Source organism: Periplaneta americana, chromosome 5, assembly GCF_040183065.1.
Source record: "Periplaneta americana isolate PAMFEO1 chromosome 5, P.americana_PAMFEO1_priV1, whole genome shotgun sequence".
In the NCBI taxonomy this organism is placed as follows: domain Eukaryota; kingdom Metazoa; phylum Arthropoda; class Insecta; order Blattodea; family Blattidae; genus Periplaneta; species Periplaneta americana.
In genome coordinates this window covers 139,447,791-139,468,930 of record NC_091121.1, presented here as the reverse complement: position 1 = coordinate 139,468,930, position 21,140 = coordinate 139,447,791, and the positions used below count along the sequence as shown (strand labels likewise).

General features: G+C 34.7%; 1 protein-coding gene across 2 annotated transcripts in view; it reads left to right on the top strand.

Annotated features, from left to right (window-relative positions):
• The window catches only part of LOC138700204 (limbic system-associated membrane protein-like), a 1,013,135-nt gene that overhangs the window by 199,936 nt on the left and 792,059 nt on the right, over positions 1-21,140 (top strand). The window lies entirely within an intron of this gene.

Below are 21,140 nucleotides of genomic sequence, written 5' to 3'. Positions count from 1 at the left end.
GTGCTTGCAAAAAAAATGTGTGTCAAACTGGTGCTTGTGTGTGAAAAAGAGCATTCTCTGCAACTCTAAACGTCACAATAGCATGCCTTATCGTAACAAGTGACTTGTGAGACAAAAAAGAATAATATTGAGTTGTGTAACATAATCATTCGTAATTCAACAACAAAAATAGTAATGTTTAAGCATCCCATAACATAATTATTTGTCCATCTTGAATCTTGCGTACACTACTTTTAAAACTTAAATATAAATTATTTATTAAATGGCAAATTTACTAGTGTTAAATTATATAACCACATGTGTCTTACAGCTGTTTCGGTGCATCCTTCACACCATCATCAGAGCCTACTAGATCCCGGCGTCATCTCGACATCGCTGCCTGTTGTAGGGGTGCGTTTGCGTGTTGAAAAGTGTTGAAAAGTGGAATCGAATAGTGTGTGTGTTCTGAAATTTTCAACACGCAAACGCACCCCTACAAAGGGCAGCGATGTCGAGATGACGCCGGGATCTAGTAGGCTCTGATGATGGTGTGAAGGATGCACCGAAACGGCTGTAAGCCGCACGTGGTTATATAATTTAACACTAGTAAGTTTGCCATTTAATCATTCATTTCTAATTATTTGTGTAATAAAAGTATTTTGTCTTCCAACAACAGCAACAACAACACGACAATAGTAATAATAATGTTCATGCGTAAGTAATTAATTTCCTGAAGTCTATTTAATAATTGAAATTTTTTGGATGTAACTGAATTACGTAATTGAAGACTAGAATTTCCTCGGGTTTTAATGGATTTCGCGTTCTGAAATCGTTACAACGAGTTTTTACTAATAACAATCAGATATTTCTAGATGTAACTTAATTATATTAGTCAAAACTAGAATTTCCTAAAGAGCCATAGTTATTTCTAGATGTAACTGAATTACGTAAGTGAAAACTAGAATTTCCTAAATAGTTTTGTCAGAACTAGAATTTCCAAGAAATTTCGGGTTTTGATGGATTTCGCGTTCTGACTGTAACACATGTTTAACTGAATTACGTAAGTGAAAATTAGAATTTCCTAAAGAGTTTCGTTAGAACTAGAATTTCCTTGAAACTTCGGGTTTTGACGAATTTCGCGTTCTGACTAACACATAGGCCTACATGATATTTGCCACAAGTGACTGGATATGGCTGATGTGCAATATGTGGGGCTTGAGATTGTGACAGTAGTCGCTTAGTGTTTCTCACACATTCACCAATTGGGTTATATAATGTTCTTCCAATATTTTTCTCTTATATTATTTCTGACAATTTAGTAAGAATAATTATATTATAGTCATTAGTGACAAGCAACCAACATCTCATACGTTAGCACTAGACAAACATAATGTATAGTAGTAAACAATTAGCGAATTAGTTGAGAGATTTTACTATTTTTATAATTGAAATAGTAATAAGTAAGGAGATCACAATTTTATTATACTGTATGATTTAGGAATAACAGTAGGTACATGTGAACACCAGTGAAATATTTATTATAGAAAATATTGTGACTTCTCGTGCATCGTTTGTAACTTATTCAGACATTATCTCTTTGAAGCATCTTGAATACAATGAAGGCTTCAAAATATTGACGTCCGTGAATGTAAACTGAGAATTCGGAATTTTTCCTTAACTATTTTTGTATGTTATTATTCGGTTGAGAAGCTTTTATCATCCAGTCTGCTGTCAAAAAATCTGAAAGTTAGAATTTATAAAACGGTTATATTACCGGTTGTTATTTATGGTTGTGAAACTTGGACTCGCACTTTGAGAGAGGAACATAGGTTAAGGGTGTTTGAGAATAAGGTCCTTAGGAAAATATTTGGAGCTAAGAGGGGTGAAGTTACAGGACAATGGAGAAAGTTACACAACACAGAACTGCACGCATTGTATTTTTCATCCGACATAATTAGGAACATTAAATCCCGACATTTGGGATGGGCAGGGCAGGTAGCACGTATGGGCGAATCCAGAAATGCATATAGAGTGTTAGTTGGGAGGCCGGAGGGAAAAAGACCTTTGGTGAGGCCGAGACGTAGATGGGAAGATAATATTAAAATGGGTTTGAGAGAGGTGGGATATGATGAGACTGGATTAACCTTGTTCAGGATAGGGACTAATGGCGGGCTTATGTGAGGGCGACAATGAACCTCCGGGTTCCTTAAAAGCCAGTAAGTAAGTAAGTAAGTATTTTTGCAGTCATTGGACACGAATCTGTACGAACGTGATGATGTGAATTTAGTTTACATAGATACATTATAATCTTACCGAGGTAGTATCCACTGAAGTCACTAGAATCACTCTAAAACTTGTCTTTGTTTCGATGTCGCTTAGCTCCTAAACGAGGCATCAGACAACATGGGTTGTTTTACGAAGAAATGGTCCTCATTGCGAGATTTGTCGATCTATCGATCCTCAGAGTTTGTTGCAGAGGTACTGAATCACCCTGTATCATTACACGACATCTATGTCCAATGTTAATGAAAGAATAGTAGCATTGCATAGACTATTCTCCACAGAAATAGCATTTTTTAAGTTCTGCAATGTGGAAGCACTGCAACATGTAGGCAAACGGCCTTATACGGAAGGAGAAATATATATTTTTATTTATCGGCTGGAGAGCCCCATTCCATTCTCTCCACGCGCGCAGCTTGCTTGCTGCCGGCTGGATCAGATAAACACTTGGAGAAATGAGCGTGAGCTAGTCTCATAATGAAACCATATTTTTCCCTCCCCAGACCACCCACCACCCCTCGTACAAGTACAGTAATACCATAGGGTGCTGCAGATAACCGAGGCAACTTCCCAACCTTTTCTAAATTTGTTTTGTTTAACTACGTGCTTTTTGTGTGTCCACGTTAATTGCATCTTTGCAAGCATCGAGATACTGTGTTTTGTACTGTAACCATTTACTTGCTCTTTCTTATGGTAATACATGATTTCAGGTTTTAACGGTGATTAGGCTATAAAGAGTGTTTTGTCTTTTGCAACTTGTATTGATATTTATTTGTTTGACGTTTGGAACTACTTCGGGCTAACACCGCTTGAGATTTATATACATTGCCTACTCTATATAGTAGCATGAAGAAGAAAGTGTCAAGTGTCAGAAGAAAGTGTAATGAGTGTAGGAGAAACAATAAATTATAGTAGTGAATGAATATCCTTTGCTATAGAATATGCCATTAGGAAAGTCCAGGATAACAGTTAGGGTTTGGAATTCAACGGGTTACATCAGCTGCTTGTCTATGCGGATGACGTGAATATATTAGGAGAAAATCCACAAACGGTTAGGGAAAACACTGGAATTTTACTTGAAGCAAGTAAACAGATAGGTTTGGAAGTAAATCCCGAAAAGACAAAGTATATGATTATGTCTCGTGACGAGAATATTCTACGAAATGGAAATATAAAAATTGGAAAGTTATCTTTTGAAGAGGTGGAAAAATTCAAATACCTGGGAGCAACAGTAACAAATATAAATGATAATCGGGAGGAAATTAAACACAGAAGAATAAATATGGGAAATGGCTGTTATTATTCGGTTGAGAAGCTTTTATCATCCAGTCTGCTGTCAAAAAATCTGAAAGTTAGACTTTATAAAACAGTTTTATTACCGGTTGTTCTGTATGGTTGTGAAACTTGGAATCTTACTTTGAGAGAGGAACAGGGATTAAGGGTGTTTGAGCAGAGATTCCTTAGGAAAATATTTGGGGCTAAGAGGGATGAAGTTACAGGAGAATGGAGAAAGTTACACAACACAGAACTGCACGCATTTTATTCTTCACCTGACATAATTAGGAACATTAAATCCAGACGTTTGAGATGGGCAGGCATGTAGCACGTAAGAGCAAATCCAGAAATGCATATAGAGTGTTAGTTGGGAGGGTGGAGGGAAAACGACCTTTAGGGAGGCTGAGACGTAGATGGGAAAATAATATTAAAATGGATTTGAGGGATGTGGGATATGATGTTGGAGACTGGATTAATCTTTCTCAGGATAGGGACCAAAGGTGGGCAATGAACCTCCGGGTTCCTTAAAAGCCAGTAAGTGAATGAATGTCACAATCAAATTAGAGGTGTAAAGGAGAGAAATCAGTAGCGAAATTATGTGAATTGGAAAGTAATATGAAGCAGTGTTGTGGAGTTGGAAGTAGCAGCTGGGGCATTAAAAGTGTAGTAGTATTCTAGATACAGTATAAGTTTACGGAACGAAGCAATAAAAGAAGGAATTAGAAAGTAGAAACGAAAAGAAAGAGATAGTATGTAAATAAATATAGAAAAGAATATTAGGGAATACAAATTCCACAATTTGGGACATCTGGCCGACATCTACGGCTGACCACTAGGATCCCGATACAAAGCAGAGGTTAAATTAAAAATAAAATTCAATATGATTTGCAGAGAGAATACGGAACAATTATAAATTTAAAAATAAAGTACTATTTGATTTCGTAGAAACATGAGATGAAAGCACAATGAAAAATAATGAAATTAAGTAAAAAAATATATTAATTAGTGATATACAAATGATTGTGTAAAATGGATAATTAATATCTCAATACCATTAGACAAATTTTATTAATGTCCTCATTAGACAATTTAAGAGAAAGGAGAATGGTTTTGGTTAACTTAAATGAAGTTCCCCTACCGCCAAAAATAAGTCCTTTCACTTCCCATGTATTAATATTCATTTTGTATCTCTCACTGAAGTGAGGAATACATGGATTGTAAATAGACTTATTTTCATCGTTAACGTAATTGGCTTGTTGATCATCCTTCTCAAAACTGACAGTGGGGTCAAGAATGAGGCTTGTTTGATTCCGGCGATCGATGGCTATAATGTCTGCTCTTCTAGTCGACCCGTTCTCAGCCAAGCAGTGTGCACTTCTTCGTAAATCTCCCACTTTGCCTTCCGAAGAGTGGTTGCGATGGAGCTTCTCACTTAATGGTGGCGATTGTTCTTCACTAGTACTTCTATAGGGCAATAACCCAAAACATGCCCAAGGGTTTCTACTTCGCTGCATCCTGGATGGCGACAGTTTTGATCTTGGAAGGAACGACCTGGCACAGATCGTACTGCTGCGATGTTTGTGGACATCTTTGTGGCACTGGTCCACTCTGAGGATGATATCCCTCTTCTATTGCTAATCCAAGAGTTGTTTTTTTGGATCTTCACTGTAAGTCAACACTCCTTTACCTTTTTGTGGAAAATGACACCAATTATTTATTAAACGACCTCCGCCATAACTCAGATTTTAAACTTCGTCCTGTCATCGAATGTGCTTCTGTGAAGTGTTGTAAAATAGGGAAATTGAAAATGTATACAAAAGATTTAGGGACAATGGCTAAGAAAGAAGGAATAAAAGTAGGGTGGATATGAGAATAGAAAGATATAATAATAATAATAATAATAATAATAATAATAATAATAATAATAATAATAATAATAATAATAGTGATGATAACAATAATAATAATAATAGTTAATGAAAGCAATATGCAAAATGTAATAGGAAAAAGGGTAAAACAGGGGAGACAGTCTAGTTAGGAGAAAGAGGATAGAAGAGGATAGATATAATAGTTAATGAAAGAAATATGCAAAATATAATAGGAAACGGTGCAAAGCAAGGGAGACAGTCTAGTTAGGAGAAAGAGGATAGAAGAGGATAGATATAATAGTTAATAAAAAAAATATGCAAAATGTAATAGGAAAAAGGGTAAAGAAAGGGAGACAGTCTAGTTAGGAGAAAGAGGATAGAAGAGGATAAATGTATTTAACAGTGCATTTAAAAGGGGATATACGTAATAAATCAATATAGGCCTGTTATTACAAAACAGACGACAGGATTTAGACAAGATGATGGCGAAGAAAAGAGAGAAAATATAATAATAATAATAATAATAATAATAATAATAATAATAATAATAATCATAATAATAATGATAATAATAATAATAATAATAATGATAATAATAATAACGAACAGATGCATTATAGGTGTCAAGCTTCTTATTGGTTGAATGGTATGAATGTTACTATCGATATGTATTGTTGTTATAATCGACATAAAATATTTGAGGGGTTTGGTGCAAGAACCTGATAAGTCCAGAAAAACACTTTTGGAGTAAATGCAAAAACAAAGTTTGGCATCCATTGAAGGCATGTATTTTTAGGAATTGTACAAATGTAATGGTACTGAACGATTTCTGTATGTTTTTTTGTGTGTTATATATGAATATCAATTATAAAATTATAGATGTGCATTTTAAAATTAATTATATATTTATTTGGACTTATCTGGGTTTTGCACCAAACATTTAAAATCTGACATATGATTTGGGAAAGACCATTATTGTCCAAGTAAATATAATGAAAAACAATATATAAACAATGCAAGATCATTATTTTGTTATTAACTATTAATAATCTTACAATATCTTTTACACGTGAATCATATTATATTGCAAAAGTACAAATTTTTGCATTTATAAAAAGTTCTGTTCAGTTTTGAGATATTTAAGTGTACAAATGCCAAGAGAATAGTTATCAAACTACACTGTTTACATTCTCAATACATTCTGTTGAACTGAATGATTAAATTATATGTATGGTTTCATGTTATATTTAAATACGTACCATAATAATAATAATAATAATAATAATAATAATAATAATAATAATCAATTTATCAGAATACCAGAACGTACAAAATTGGTAATACTGTACAGAAATAAATATAGTACATTAAAATATAAAAGGAAACAGAATTTAGTAGAAATAAAGATGTATTATATGAAGATAATACCAGTATTGTATTTAGAGGTTATTCAATATTAGAAACAAGTTAATGAAAATATTGTGCGTTAACTTGATAATAAAATAGAGAAAACAGGAAATAAAATTAATTTAAATACAGTATCCACTCTAAGTCTTTAACTTCTTATTCAGAATCATCTGAGCTATGTTCACTAGCTTCATTGGCACTACCTTGAGAATGATACATTTTCTCTCGTACAACCCCATGTCTGCTGAAACAATGTACAGTATATCATTACCAGTTTAATCACATCTTCATATTTTTAGCCTTTTAAATAGGCAATGGCCCATTGTACAATAATATCTCTGGAAACCAAGATCTCCATTGGTTGTTTTCTTCAGAAAACTGAACTCTGAAATAACAGTTGCCTATTGATGTTGGCTAACTTTCAATATGTATTTGTGCTGGGAACTATATTGAAATACTTTATACTGAGAAATTATATTGAAATTCTTGTTTTCATGTTTCGTTTAAACATAGGTTTGAAGTGGTATCTGAAGATTTGAACATGGTTTGTGTGACAGGAACAACTGTAAATGACGTAAATGATTTCCTGAGAAGTGATTGCCATTCTTCAGGACTAAGCAATCTAGTTATATGCCTTTTCTTCTTTTCAATAATGCCAGTCCCTGTCACATAACTTCTTGTATGCATATGAGAAGTTACGAACCCCTGAATCTTCACCTTTTCTAGGTCTTCGTCGTTGAATAGATCTTGGTGTAATGGATGCACACAAAAAGGCATCTTGTGCTTCCTTACTTAAAAGACATCTGAACTTGGTTATTATTTCCTTTTTTTCTTCTCCGTCCAATATATCAACACATTTTCGCCTACAGTTATATGCAGGGCCTATTTCACGAGCTGCATTAGTCATAATAATTCACCCTTCAATCTTTTCGCTTTGTCTCTGTTTCTTTTCCATTTACTGGGATCACGTTTTCTTACCCTTGAATGTTCACCGTTATCACTATTACTGCTTGAATTATCAGATGACATGTTTGAAACGCACAATAATCTGACAAAGCTACACTACATCTCGTTCATGCAGCCATTTTACTGAAAGGAAACAACTGCTACACTTGTGCTGTCATCTTTTGGTGCAAGAACCAGACAAGTCCAGGACTAGTCTGATTCTTGCTCCAAACACACCCAAAGTCTCTGTTGGCAACTAAGCATATCTCATTCAGATAAGTCCACACAACTCTGGTTCTTGCACCAAAAGATGCTCACTGTCGTATTATTTATCATGCATACTCTAACTCATTTTCGACCAAAAGTGGACTTATCTGGTTTTTGCACCAAACACCTCATTTGCCAACTTCTGAATTAACAGTCAGTTTTATATTGCTGACTTTTAGCCTACTTCAAAATGGAAATAATTGCAGTAATAGTAAAATATATTTTCCCTGCACCAAAAATTTAATACAAACTGGCTAAAATCACATCGATAGTAACAAACTGTTTAAATTCTTTTTATTTATTTATTTTTTAATTTGGTAGCATTCAATGCTTATCGAATATCGAAGACTAGAATCGCTAATCGAACTATTACTTCCACTGACCTTTTTTGCGTAAAATGTGTGATGGTTGGCCCATATAATACATCTATTCCAATAATAATAATAATAATAATAATAATAATAATAATAATAATAATAATAATAGTAATAATAATAATCAATGAACAGGGATAATATGTCGGTAGATATTAAAGTGATGGTGGCTCAAAAAGCAGAAATATAAAGGTCCATCGTAACTATGAATTGTAAAGTTGGTTGATGAATAAATATCACATCATATAGAGTAGTGGTACAAAATTACACCCTGATCTGCGTGCGCATTATTGGTGTTATAACTCAGTCTATTTCAATACAGCGTGATGATGATGATGATGATGATGATGATGATGATGATGATGATGATGATGATGATGAATACAATTTTATAAGAAAGAATCAATTTTAAAATGGTCGGTGGTTAGGTCGGCTGGCTGTCGAGATGTCCGGGTAGGTAAATAGCGATAGTGCATGTTGTGAGTGAATAACTCTGAATTAATAGCCTTCGCGAAGAGGATATAATAATAATAATAATAATAATAATAATAATAATAATAATAATAATAATAATAATTGTAACTTTCGGAGCTTCTAATTTAAACCTACTGGAGAATACTATAACTGATCTGCGATGACGTAATTCGCCCAGTCTGAACACTCTATCTAAATTAATAATTTCCGTTGTTTATATTCTGGCTTATAATTCAACTAACTGACTATAGTGACGCATTCCTACTCATATAAAGAAGAGTGTTATGAAAATACTCTGGTGTCCAACGTCTCTCTATTAGAGTTGAGCTTAAACGATATTTCCAAGTATCTGTGACAACTATGACTGTGACAATTAAATATCTGTGACTTTTATCTGTGATTTAGTCACACTGATATTTTATATCGATAAGTAAGCACGATATACATGAATTACACCGATATTTTGTCACACCGATAAAAATTAACAGGAAATATTGAAGAGCAGTGCAATGTGAATACGAATTCTTTATACACGCCACACCTCAGTCGTGTATATGGGAAAATGCAACAAATAAGTTATGTACATGTACCATTAGCAAATAAATACTAATCTAACTCAACAGTAACATGTAAAAAGTTAACCTCATATACCAAGAGGTTCTATCGTAGTTCATTTTAGATATGGAATCAGTTGATAATTTTATAATGTAGTTGGGTATGGAGAAATTGAGGTTATGCGATTATCCTAATCGTTTTAAAAATTGATCCTTTTTATAGATAATACAATGGATAAATAATTATTTTAAGTCGTGCATTAACATTATAATATTGAGTCAGAATAAAAATTAGCGAAACATCAGTATTCGGAAAAACAATGGAAAATAATTACAAAACAAAACTTGTTCAGACAGGATTTTATACAAGATAAAAGTATTGGTAACCAATGGTATTATTATTATTTAAATCGTGTAATCACTATATAATTTATAATAATATGGTGAAACTAGCGCTGAAGTAGTTTCGGCGAATTCGGATGTGAAAATCGTTGCATTTATAAGGTGTTTTTGGGGGGGGGGGAGAGTTCCTCGGGCTAAACTAGCGCTGAGGTAGTTTAGGCGAATTCGGATGTGAAAATCGCTGCATTTGTAAGTTTTTTTTTTTTTTTTTTTTTTTTTTTTTTTTTTTTTTTTTTTTTTTTTTGGAGAGAGAGTTCCTCGGGTTAAACTAGCGCTGAGGTAGTTTAGGTGATTTCGGAAGTGAAAATCGTTGAATTTGATTTTTTGTGGAGATGCAGTTGATCGTATATCCAAGGCATAACAAAGCCTAAACTAACCAACCTAACCTGTCACAGATTCGTATATGCAATGTGTATATGCGGAGTACGAAGAGAACTACCTCAACGCTAGTTTAGTCGTTGATCGTATATGTCTAGGCATAATAAAAGCTTAAACCAACCAAACCTGACCTGTCACAGATGCAAGGTGTATAAGGGGAATACGAAGGAAACTACCTCAAGGTTAGTTTAGCGAAATAAGTTGCCCATCATATTAGCCAGTTTTGTCTCGTTCGGTTTTAATTGAGTGGAAAATACTTACACATTAGTATAAATTGACAGTAAGCTTAATATGAAAATGTGAAGATCTCGGGGGAATATATAAAATATTTATAAAACATATATACAGACTAAAATATGAAAACAAAATGTCAAATTCATGATTATATTATTATAATGCCGCTAATAACTTTGCAACACATCATCACTTTGAAAAAAAATAATATTGAACAAAATATCACGAAAAAATAATCAAATACCACCGCCCGATTGCTGTTATTGTATCATGCGCATGCGCAAACCCACGACGTAGAGGAGAAAATATCAGTCACAGACATTGCAACGGTGACAGAGTACTGAATACGGAGCAGATTTCGATAGCGATATTTTGTCACAGATATTTCGCGTCATCAGTCACAGGTTTATCTGTGACAAAAAATACCTGTGACAAAATATCTGTTTGTGAAATATCGGCCATCTCTACTCTCTATCTAGCCTACTTGGCCAGCTGACGGGATTCAGTAATTTAAGACACAGATCTGGATTCTGGACTGTTGCGACATTCCTCAACATGATGTGATTATTGGGTTAATTCGAAATTCACCTTTTCCCCTTCAAAACGGAACGGCGAAAAACGGAGCCAGACAAGCGACCAACAGATTTGGAGGTGCGTGCCTTCACACGGGAGTTTCATCATGCGGAACTACTGAGAAGACGATTCTGAGTTGGGTCGATTTGTGAACGAATCGTTCATTCGAACGACTAATAATAAAGAATCGATTCGTGGTATCAACGAATCGTCGTTCAAAAGAATAGTAACGAATCTGCATGGTATCGTAACCCACAGTTCTATTTACTTGTTTGATGTAAACTATCAGCGATCATTTCCGAACTGTGCCGAATGCTCCCGAGTGAGAGTGGAATCAAAATATTGCATTAGTTAAGTGTGAAAAATAATGAACACGAACCTGAAATTTGCATAGTTAAATAGATATGTAATGCAAAAAATATACTTGAAAATAAGGTAGAGTTGTTAAATTATAACAATTCTTCTTCTTCTTCTTCTTCTTCTTCTTCTTCTTTTACTTCAAGGTTAGGCTATAAGCCTGTGCCGACTCAAAGCTTATCCCTCCACCTGATCATGGGGCGTCCAACGGAACGTCTACCTCTAGGTCTATATTGTAACGCCTGTTTTGATAGTTGAGATGTCTCCATTCGGTCTATATGTTGAAACCATTTCAATTTGTTGTCTGTCAATTTATTTACTAGTTCATATATTTGTAATTGTTCTCTAATATCGGTATTGCGAATATGATCCCTTAGAGTATATCCTGTTATCCTTCTTAAGAAGCGCATTTCTGCCGTTTGGATCTTCCTTTTTCCAAATCTATTTAATATCCAGATTTCACTTCCATAAGTTTAGAAGTGGTACTGTCAAAACCTTATAGAGTCTCATCATTGTCTCTTTCCTGGTTTTATTACGCAAGGTTCTTTGAATTCTTCCGCACATATGCTGGAAATTTGATAATTTATTATCTAGATCTATCTCTTTTTCATAAGATAATAAACATCCTAAATAATTTAAACATCTTACTTGCTCTATTGTTTTGTTTTGTAGGACTATTTTTGATCTAATAGGATATTTTCCCTCAAATGCCATACTTTTGGTTTATTTGTTGAGATATGTAGATTGTAATGTAGCATAATTTCTTGTAATTGAAATACTTTTCGTTCTAGTTGTTCTTCTGAAGCTGCGAGGATTACTTGTTCGTCAGAAAATGAAATAGAATGTAAAACATTTTGTTCTAATTTAAAATTATAACCTAATTGTCTTTGCCTTTGATTTATAGCATCGTCAATATATATGTTAAAAAGGGTTGGGGACAGTGGACAACTTTGAGGTACTCCCTGATTAATTAGTTCAGTTCTTCCATTGGTATCAGTTATGCATATTGTTGTGCCATTGTACATTTCCTTTCTTACTTCTATTATATGTCTGGGATACCCTTAGTCGTGCATTATTTCCCACAATTTTTGTCTGAGAACTTTGTCAAAAGCTTTTACATAGTCGACAAATAGAATATGAGTTAGCAAATTGAACTCTCTGTGTTTCTCTATTACTTGTTTCAAAATGAAAACACAATCTGAGCACGACCTTCCTTTTCTAAAGCCATGTTGATCCTTATTTAATAATGTTTCAGAAATTACTCCTAATCTTCTTGCTGTTATTTTAGAATATATTTTATAAGGACTATTAAGAAGACTTATGCCTCGATAATTAAGAAACACTAATATCTTGGATAATTTTTTAGACTAAAGGAGGTCATGATAAGGTTCCAGCCAATGAGAAAGAGACAATCCAATGTCTCACCTCTCATGCCATCTATGTGAGAGATGTAGAAAGCTTTTGCTCTACCCGTGGTTTGCAAAGGAAAGTGTCCTGTGAGTCGTTCGCTGACAGTTCAAAAGAATAGTTGGAATCACAACTGTGAAGAATCGCGAATTCTTTGATGATTCATAGGAATAGTTGGAATCGCAGACTGGGGAAAATGTGAGGGAATCGTTAGAATCGATTCGTAAATTTATGATTGAACCGTTGGAATCGACTTCTGAAAAAGAATCGTGTTGCCCAATATATAATGCACACCAACTACATTCCTGTGGGTTCTCCATAACTCTCTGAATGCTGCAGAATTCACACTCATTTGAAATGTAAACATTCACACCATTTAACACAATTTGCTTTTATCCAACAAAGCCACAATGACAAGCGAAAGAGCGGTAACAGCGTCTTTTTTATGGTGCCATGTATTGTTTTCCTCAAACAGTTACAATTGCACCTACGTACTCTGAAATTCCTTTGCCCTTCTTTCATATGACACCGTTATGAATTTCATATTATACATACTTAGAAAATTATAGGAGTTTATAATCACGCAATGTTTCTGTGAACACAGTATATTTTTCCGGATTCCTACAGCTTTTTCAACTTTACAAATTTCACTCCGCCTACTCTCTTTGTATCAGTCTACCTTTCTCATTATTCAAAATCATGTTATCCATATATGGAGCAGAGTGGCGTGTAAGATTTCGATGGTATAGGTTAAGATGGCAATAGCCTAACTACAAATTCCTCTCTGTTATGCTCACGAGTCGTCAATCACGACAATGACTCGGCGAACGACATTAGTGACGCCTACAGCGAAACCGGATTTCTAATTCGGCGTTGGTCTTTCAATCTGGTGACTACTGAACTATCTCAACTAGATCTTTGGTATCTCTGTTGTTGTAAATTCAATCACAAAAGTTACGTCACATCATCATCATCATCATCATCATCATCATCATCATCATCATCAGCAGCAGCACATCAGCCATTATGAGTCTCGGTTTCCCTTAGAATCCTCTTCCAGGCTTCTCTGTCTCTGGCAACCAGCCACCATCCTTTGATTCTTAACCTTCTCAAGTCTTCAAAAACGCCATCCATCCATCGCAGTTTCGGCCGTCCCATACCTCTTTCTCCCTCAAATTTATTTTGTGCGAGATCGTGCATATTTGCTTGTTTTCCGCACAGAACCAATACGCGGTAAGTGTGAAATACCACATTCAGTATTCCCAACGTAACACACATAACAATTTCCCTCTTCTTACCGCTTAAGCGCGACATTCATTTTACTGCTTTAGGCTTTTAACATATTATTTTTAGAGACGTTTAACATAGTAATAATTATAAATTGGAAACTTACCACTGCAATTTCACATAAATTGCACTGTTAATTATTGTTTTTAAATATTTGCAAAAATTAAGTAAAGTCTACTACTCCACGAAAGCTATTGTTTTCCTGATACAAGTAACATTAAGGAAGCCGTGAAAAAATCAACAAGACTCCAGATGCCGATGTTATTACTGCAATATGTTATATAAATAATATTGTTAAAATATTAAAATGAAAAATAAATCATTACATAACCTTACCGTTTGTTTTAAGTTCGTATTTATAGACTGGGGGAAAAAAAAGACAGACGTATATCACGGCCTGCTGGAGTATAGATATTTTTGTTTTCTAAAGTTGCCGTCATTAAACAGAAACCAAGATGGAGATTTCATTGCAACTAATTAGAAATTCGTCTTTCAGGTATGTAATAAACGATCTTCGCACAAAATAATGTACGATACACGAGCGGTATATTTGTTTTCATGTTCTCGGAAATTAAAAAAGCTCAACTACGTTTCGCTTTTTAAATCTTTTTCTCGAACATGAAAACGTCAACATACCGCTCTTGTAACGTATATTACTATTCCATAACTCTCTTAGGTATCTCGTGTTCTGTCATTCTTTGTACATGCCCTGCCCACCGTAGTCTTGACACTTTAATTGTTGTAACCGCATCAGGAGACTTATATAGTTGGTAAACCCAAAAATTATACCTTTTACGCAATTCTCCTTTTTCACGTATTGGGCCATATTTTCCTTAATATCTTATTTTCAAATGATCTCAGTCTTGACATATCGTATTTGAATAGGGTCCATGTTTCACGGCACTAGAGATGAACAACGATCGAGAAAGCAAGGCTAACAGCTCCACCAAAGCCGAAAACCCGCACGACAATGTTCTATACGTCGCGTCGTTGATGTAAAGACTGTTTGTGAGTGTTCCGAGACGTCGAGATTGATCACTCCCGAAGTCCCGAACGTCAAGCAGCCTTAAATCGCCATAGTTGTTTATACCTGACTGAACTTTTATTTACTTTGGCGACTGTTGTATATGTATAAACAATCAACTAGCTTATTTGAAACATCATATCACCCTTTCAGTATATAATAATAATCCGTTCCCGGTTAGTACGTCTAGCCGCGAAACCAGGTGGCCCGGGTTCGATTCCCGGTCGGGGCAAGTTACCTGGTTGAGGTTTTTTTCCGGGATTTTCCCTCAACCCAATATGAGCAAATGCTGGGTAACTTTCGGTGTTGGACCCCGGACTCATTTCACCGGCATTATCACCGTCATCTTATTCAGACGCTAAATAAGCTAGATGTTGATAAAGCATCGTAAAATAACCTAAAAATAATCCGTTCCTCAGTCTTTATTTAATTAAGGCTAGGAATTTTCTTTTCATATGTTCGAGATAAAGTGTGCAATCTCAAGTAGAAAGATATTAACGTTATGTTTTATGTTTCTTAGAAATGCAAATTTGTTTGAGAAATTTTTTTTTTTTTCTGTTTATATAACCATAGCTAACATCATGTAATAGAACTAAGATACTGTTCTGTTTTGTCTTTTTGTCTCATTTAAATATTTATTTCAATGATGTATGTTATTCAAAGTTACGAAATCTTTCCACCCCGACCAAATGCTATTTCGAGAATGATGAGCGAGACTCAAAGCACACGAGAATGACGAGACGAGACGAGAGAAATGCAACGAAAACAGTGAGCGAGAGCGGCAGTTAGTTTTGTTCATCTCTAATTATCACTAGTTTAACCAAGGTTTTATAGAAATTAAATTTTGTTTCCTTTGTGAGAATCCTTGATTTAAAATGCGTAAATTGTCCAAAATATGCTTCATTGGAATTTTGAATTCTTCCGTCAATTTCTTCACTGATGTTGTTGCTATCATCAATTAAGGTGTCAAGATATACACAATTAGACACTCTGAAATTTTTATTGGTCAATAGCTTATTTATGTGCGTTAATTTTGTTAGGTCTCTATATTGTTTTTATCACCAATAATCATATAGGGTAAACTAGGGTCTGTTGGACAGTCGGTCATGTTGGACACTCTGTACTTTAACGTGTTACCTCGCCACTTGTGGACACCACATTCTGCTAGAAGTCAATGACGGAAGTAGCCCCACTCGTGGCTACTTCCGTCATTGATTTCTAGCAGAATGTGGTGTCCACAAGTGGCGAGGTAACACGTTAAAGTACAGAGTGTCCAACATGCCCGACTGTCCAACAGATCCTAGTTTACCCTATTCAGTTTTTGTTTTTCATTTATTTTCAAGTCGACATCTATGGAGTAGCGGTTAGCGCGTCTGGCCGCGAAACCAGGTGGCCCGGGTTCGATTCCCTTTCGAGGCAAATTACCTGGTTGAGTTTTTTCCCGGGGTTTCCCCTCAACGCAATATGAGCAAATGCTGTGTAACTTTCGGTGCTGGACACCGGACCCATTTCACCGGCATTATCACTTTCATTTCACTCAGACGCTAAATAACTTAAGATGTTGATAAAGTGTCGTAAAATAACCGACTAAAATAAAAAAAATAAATAAAAATTTATTTTCAACCTCATTTTACTAACTGCTGTTTCTAGATCCATAAGTTACGTCATATACCTACTCTCGAACCCTATTCCTGATAGGATTAGTACAATAGACCGTTAGTTCTCAGTATAGAAGGATTTTGGTCCGTCCTCTGCAAGGAAGAAAAAAATGCCTTTAGTTCCAATAGTGGGTAGAGTTAACATGTGTAAAATATCCTTTTCTTGACGAATGGAGATGAATAAATTAATTTGGAATATATATGATAAGAACTTTCTTGTGTTAAATATTAACGTACCTTGTTAACATGTTTCGGCACTCTTTGAGTCTACACTACGAACGCACCCACACAGGAAACAAGAGGCGCCAAGACCAACAACGACCAGTTACGAAGATGACCGAAAATAGGTCGAAACATGTTAACAAGGTACGTTAATATTTAACACAAGAAAGTTCTTATCATACATATTCCGAAGTGATACAGTGTTAAAAGTTGTGTAATCAATATGTATAATAAATTAATATTTGATGTCGATGATTCTTTCAAATTTTACAGATATCTCTAGTGGAAGATAATAGGAACATATATATATTATTGATGTTAACCTTCTATGTGTAGTATATTTAACGACGTACTAATATAATGTATATAAGCTGCCAATGAGTATAGCAAAAACCGAAATTGGTTATGAAGAGCTAATGGCATTTCTTTAAAAAAAAGGCGGAGAACTTCCTAAAACGTACTACAGATTTCATTAGACACAGACTATACAGTCATAACAAAGAAGAGTATGAAGTGAAATTGAAACTTATTGTCTTTGTCTAGTGACGAAATGAACTTCGTTTATATAAGCCTGCCTGATGAGATTCGCTTTCTTTTGGAAAACAATTTAGGGAAGGTGCCGCTATTTTATTATCTCTCGTCAAAATCAACTTCCACAATTCAAAATGCTGGTGTTAGCAGGCCTGTGTATGCTATTATGCGTGCGTCGGTTATGCAAAAAAAAAAAAGAAGAGGAATAAAGAAAATTGGTTGCGAAACCGTGCATCTTTTGTTTCTGTAAGCGTAGGGGGAAAAAGTAAAGGAGAGAAAACTGGGTCGGTATGCTCATCTAAGGTAATACAAACCCTTTATGGATGCGGAACAAGAATCCGGGTGTTTTCAGAGGAGGTGGAGGATGATAAACCCAGCCGCATGGAATTCGGGCTATGGATCCTTTCTTTTTCGCCGAGAATACAAGAGAACTGTAAAAGAAACAGCATCAGAAAGGAACGATTATATGCAAAAAGCATTGGCTTGTAACCGGTAAAGAAAGAGAGACGGTTATATCTAGAATGCCGTGGTGGTAACCGCTATCCTGATCTAGGATGAAAGTAGAGTTCGTAGAGAAAGGAATGGATGTACCTAGAACTAGAAATAGAAAGAGATGGTAATATTTAGAAGGCTGAGAATGTAAGAAAGAGACAGTGCTGCTATCTGGAGAGGTTTGAGTTACTAGGATGTACGCTCGCCTACGGAAATTAAAAGTCGGTCGTCTCATCCTACAACCGTACCACCATTTTCTCCCGCCTCTTCATTCTCTTTTTTAGGCGCGAGTTTTTCCCTCCTGGAGGAGCGGCATGCTATTACCCACATATCGTATATTTACGGAATTCTGCAACTTTACGTAATTTGTACAGTGGCGACTCTTTGAACCTCTTCCTCTACGGAAAAGTTTTCTGTTTTCTGAGTGTGGTAAAAAACGGTCTATGCACACTGGGAGTACTGGCAAGTGCGAATTTCTCAACCAAAGTAAATAAACGTAACTCTCTTCATTAGGAAAGTAGTTCAAGGTATAGGATATCCACCAATACAGGTTCCAAATATTCCTAATTTTATTTCAGAAGAAGACTGTTGAAATAACCATAAGTCCCCTTCTCACCACAATCGCAGTTAAAGTATAAAACTTGTCATACAACTCTCCTTTTAACATTCTCTGAATACAGAGGATATATGCTTCATGTTTTCTACATGAAAATATCTGTATCTGTCATAGCCACTGGGAAAGCTGGCAAGTGTGCAAATTATTATTAATGAAAGCAGGAATAAATTAAGATGATGTATGTTCACAAATACAAGTTTTATATACAGTCAGGGTTGCCAGATAAAGGAAACACAACTGTCGTACCAACTTATGAAAAATGTCGTACTTCAAAAAATTATCGTACATTTCTCACCTTACTATTTTTATAGATGGAGTGTACAAACATATTTCACAATGTACTAAAAGAAAGTGATTCATAGGCGTATTTATAATTATACCAGGAAATTTTTGTTCAAATGAAGAATATTACTAATTATTTTTCACATTCACACACATCACCATTTCTTCATCAACACTGTCAACTCCGTAAAGCATGCACGATGACATTTGGTCAGAAACAACATAATTATACTGAAAGTCAGCAGAAACTTGTCTTGAGATATTTAGGCTAATATTAATCAATGCTTCATCTCATAATTACATCAAATTAATCCACCTGCAGTCCACTCAAATCCGACACCTATATAATATCGGCGCAGACTTCTTAATCCTAATGCGGTATTATAGTATTTCACTATTACTATTACACTGATAAAAGACTTCCATTGCAGAATATATGACGATAGATCTCTGCACTCGTATTACTTTGACATAACCGCGCAGTACATTGAAACCTAGAGCTGAAGATGACCAATTATGACTTGCATGGCAAGAATAACCACCATATCGGTTTTCAAAATATCTTTTATACCTTTAAAGCATGTTTTTTTTTTTTTTCATAGTAGTCAACGACATACTGAATGAAGACATCTTGTCTAAAAAGGGACGAATTAACCTTTGATTTTATTTTAATTATAGATCAATATAAGTTCCAGAATAATTTTGTTCCTTCATTAAAATAGTCGTACAAAATAGCGTACGACAATGAGTTCGATCGTACCTCGTACAATTAGTCAAAATAATCGTATGCGTACGACTATAGTCGTATGTATGGCAACTCTGTATACAGTATTCCCGTTTTGCTTTCGTACTCCGTAAATGAAAATATTTCTTGTAATATTTTTGTTAATAATCTACTTTGAATCTCAGAGCTGTCATCCTGAGAGGCCAAGATTCTTGTAATATATTATAATTATATACAGTATGTATGTAATTTACACTGAAAGTGGACAAGCATCAGGTGGCAGCGGTGCACAAAATATGAACAATACACAATACAATTATACACAGTAATTACAATTAATAATAATAATAATAACTTCATAATAATACACAAAATAACCTAATTAATAAGCGAACCTAACTTTAAACTACAGCCTACTATGTATAGGCCCTACATAAGTTTCACATTGGTACAGATAATAATCTTTCACATTACTCTCATCTCACTCACTGTACTGGCACCATGACACATTTCACTGACACTGTAGAACACTTTTCATTGACACTATAAATTATCACTGATCGAAACTGTAAAACCATAACTTCACTGACTCACCACGCTTCACTGATACAACAGTTGAAATAAGACAAACAATTACACCTTTATTCATACTTATAAATAGAACTACTTTTAAACTAAACATTTCTAGTCTAAGACCTTCTTACAAGCTACTTTTAAATAATTTACAATTCAAACGAAGGGAGTAACTCGTCAGGCTAAGTAAATATATGTCACCTTAAAAAATAAATGTCACCTTAATTTTAAATTGCACTTTATACACAACTTTTTAAGTTATTCTTGAATCTCCTTAAGGAAGAACAGGTCTCAAAGACCGCTGCAGGTAGGTCATTCCAATCATTTATAGTTATATTTAAAAATGAGAATTTACCTACATCCGTTTTCTGTTTCCTATATCTGATTTTAAAATCATGATCGTTCCTACTATAGTACGTTGGCTTCTCTAACCGAGCCGTTATGTCTCCCCATACTTTTTGACCTAGATGTGCTCTATACAGTAATGTTATTCTAGTTTTTCTACGTCTGTTTTGCAATGTTTCCCATTTAAATTCTTTTATCGTATCATTTCCGTCTTCTCTTTTACCTTTAACAAATTTAGCTACCCTATACTGGATTCTTTCTGAGGAATTTATCTGTTATGTTCTATAGGGATGCCAACATGTAGTTCCGTATTCCATTAACGGTCGCACTAACGTTAGATATGCTATTTCCCTCGATTTGGGGCTAGCCTTTTTGAAGATTCTCATAATAAAGTGAAGTGCCCTCCATGCTTTACTCGTAACATTATCCACATGCTCTCTCCAAGAAAGTTTGGAGTTTAAGTATACTCTTAGGTATAGGACTTAAAGGTAATAATGGACATTCTTCTTTGATACATTGATTAATTACTGCCTTGTTATTGAGTACTACGTGATATATAATGAAAATTATTATATTTATATTACCAGAAGAACGAAATAAATGATAGGCTAT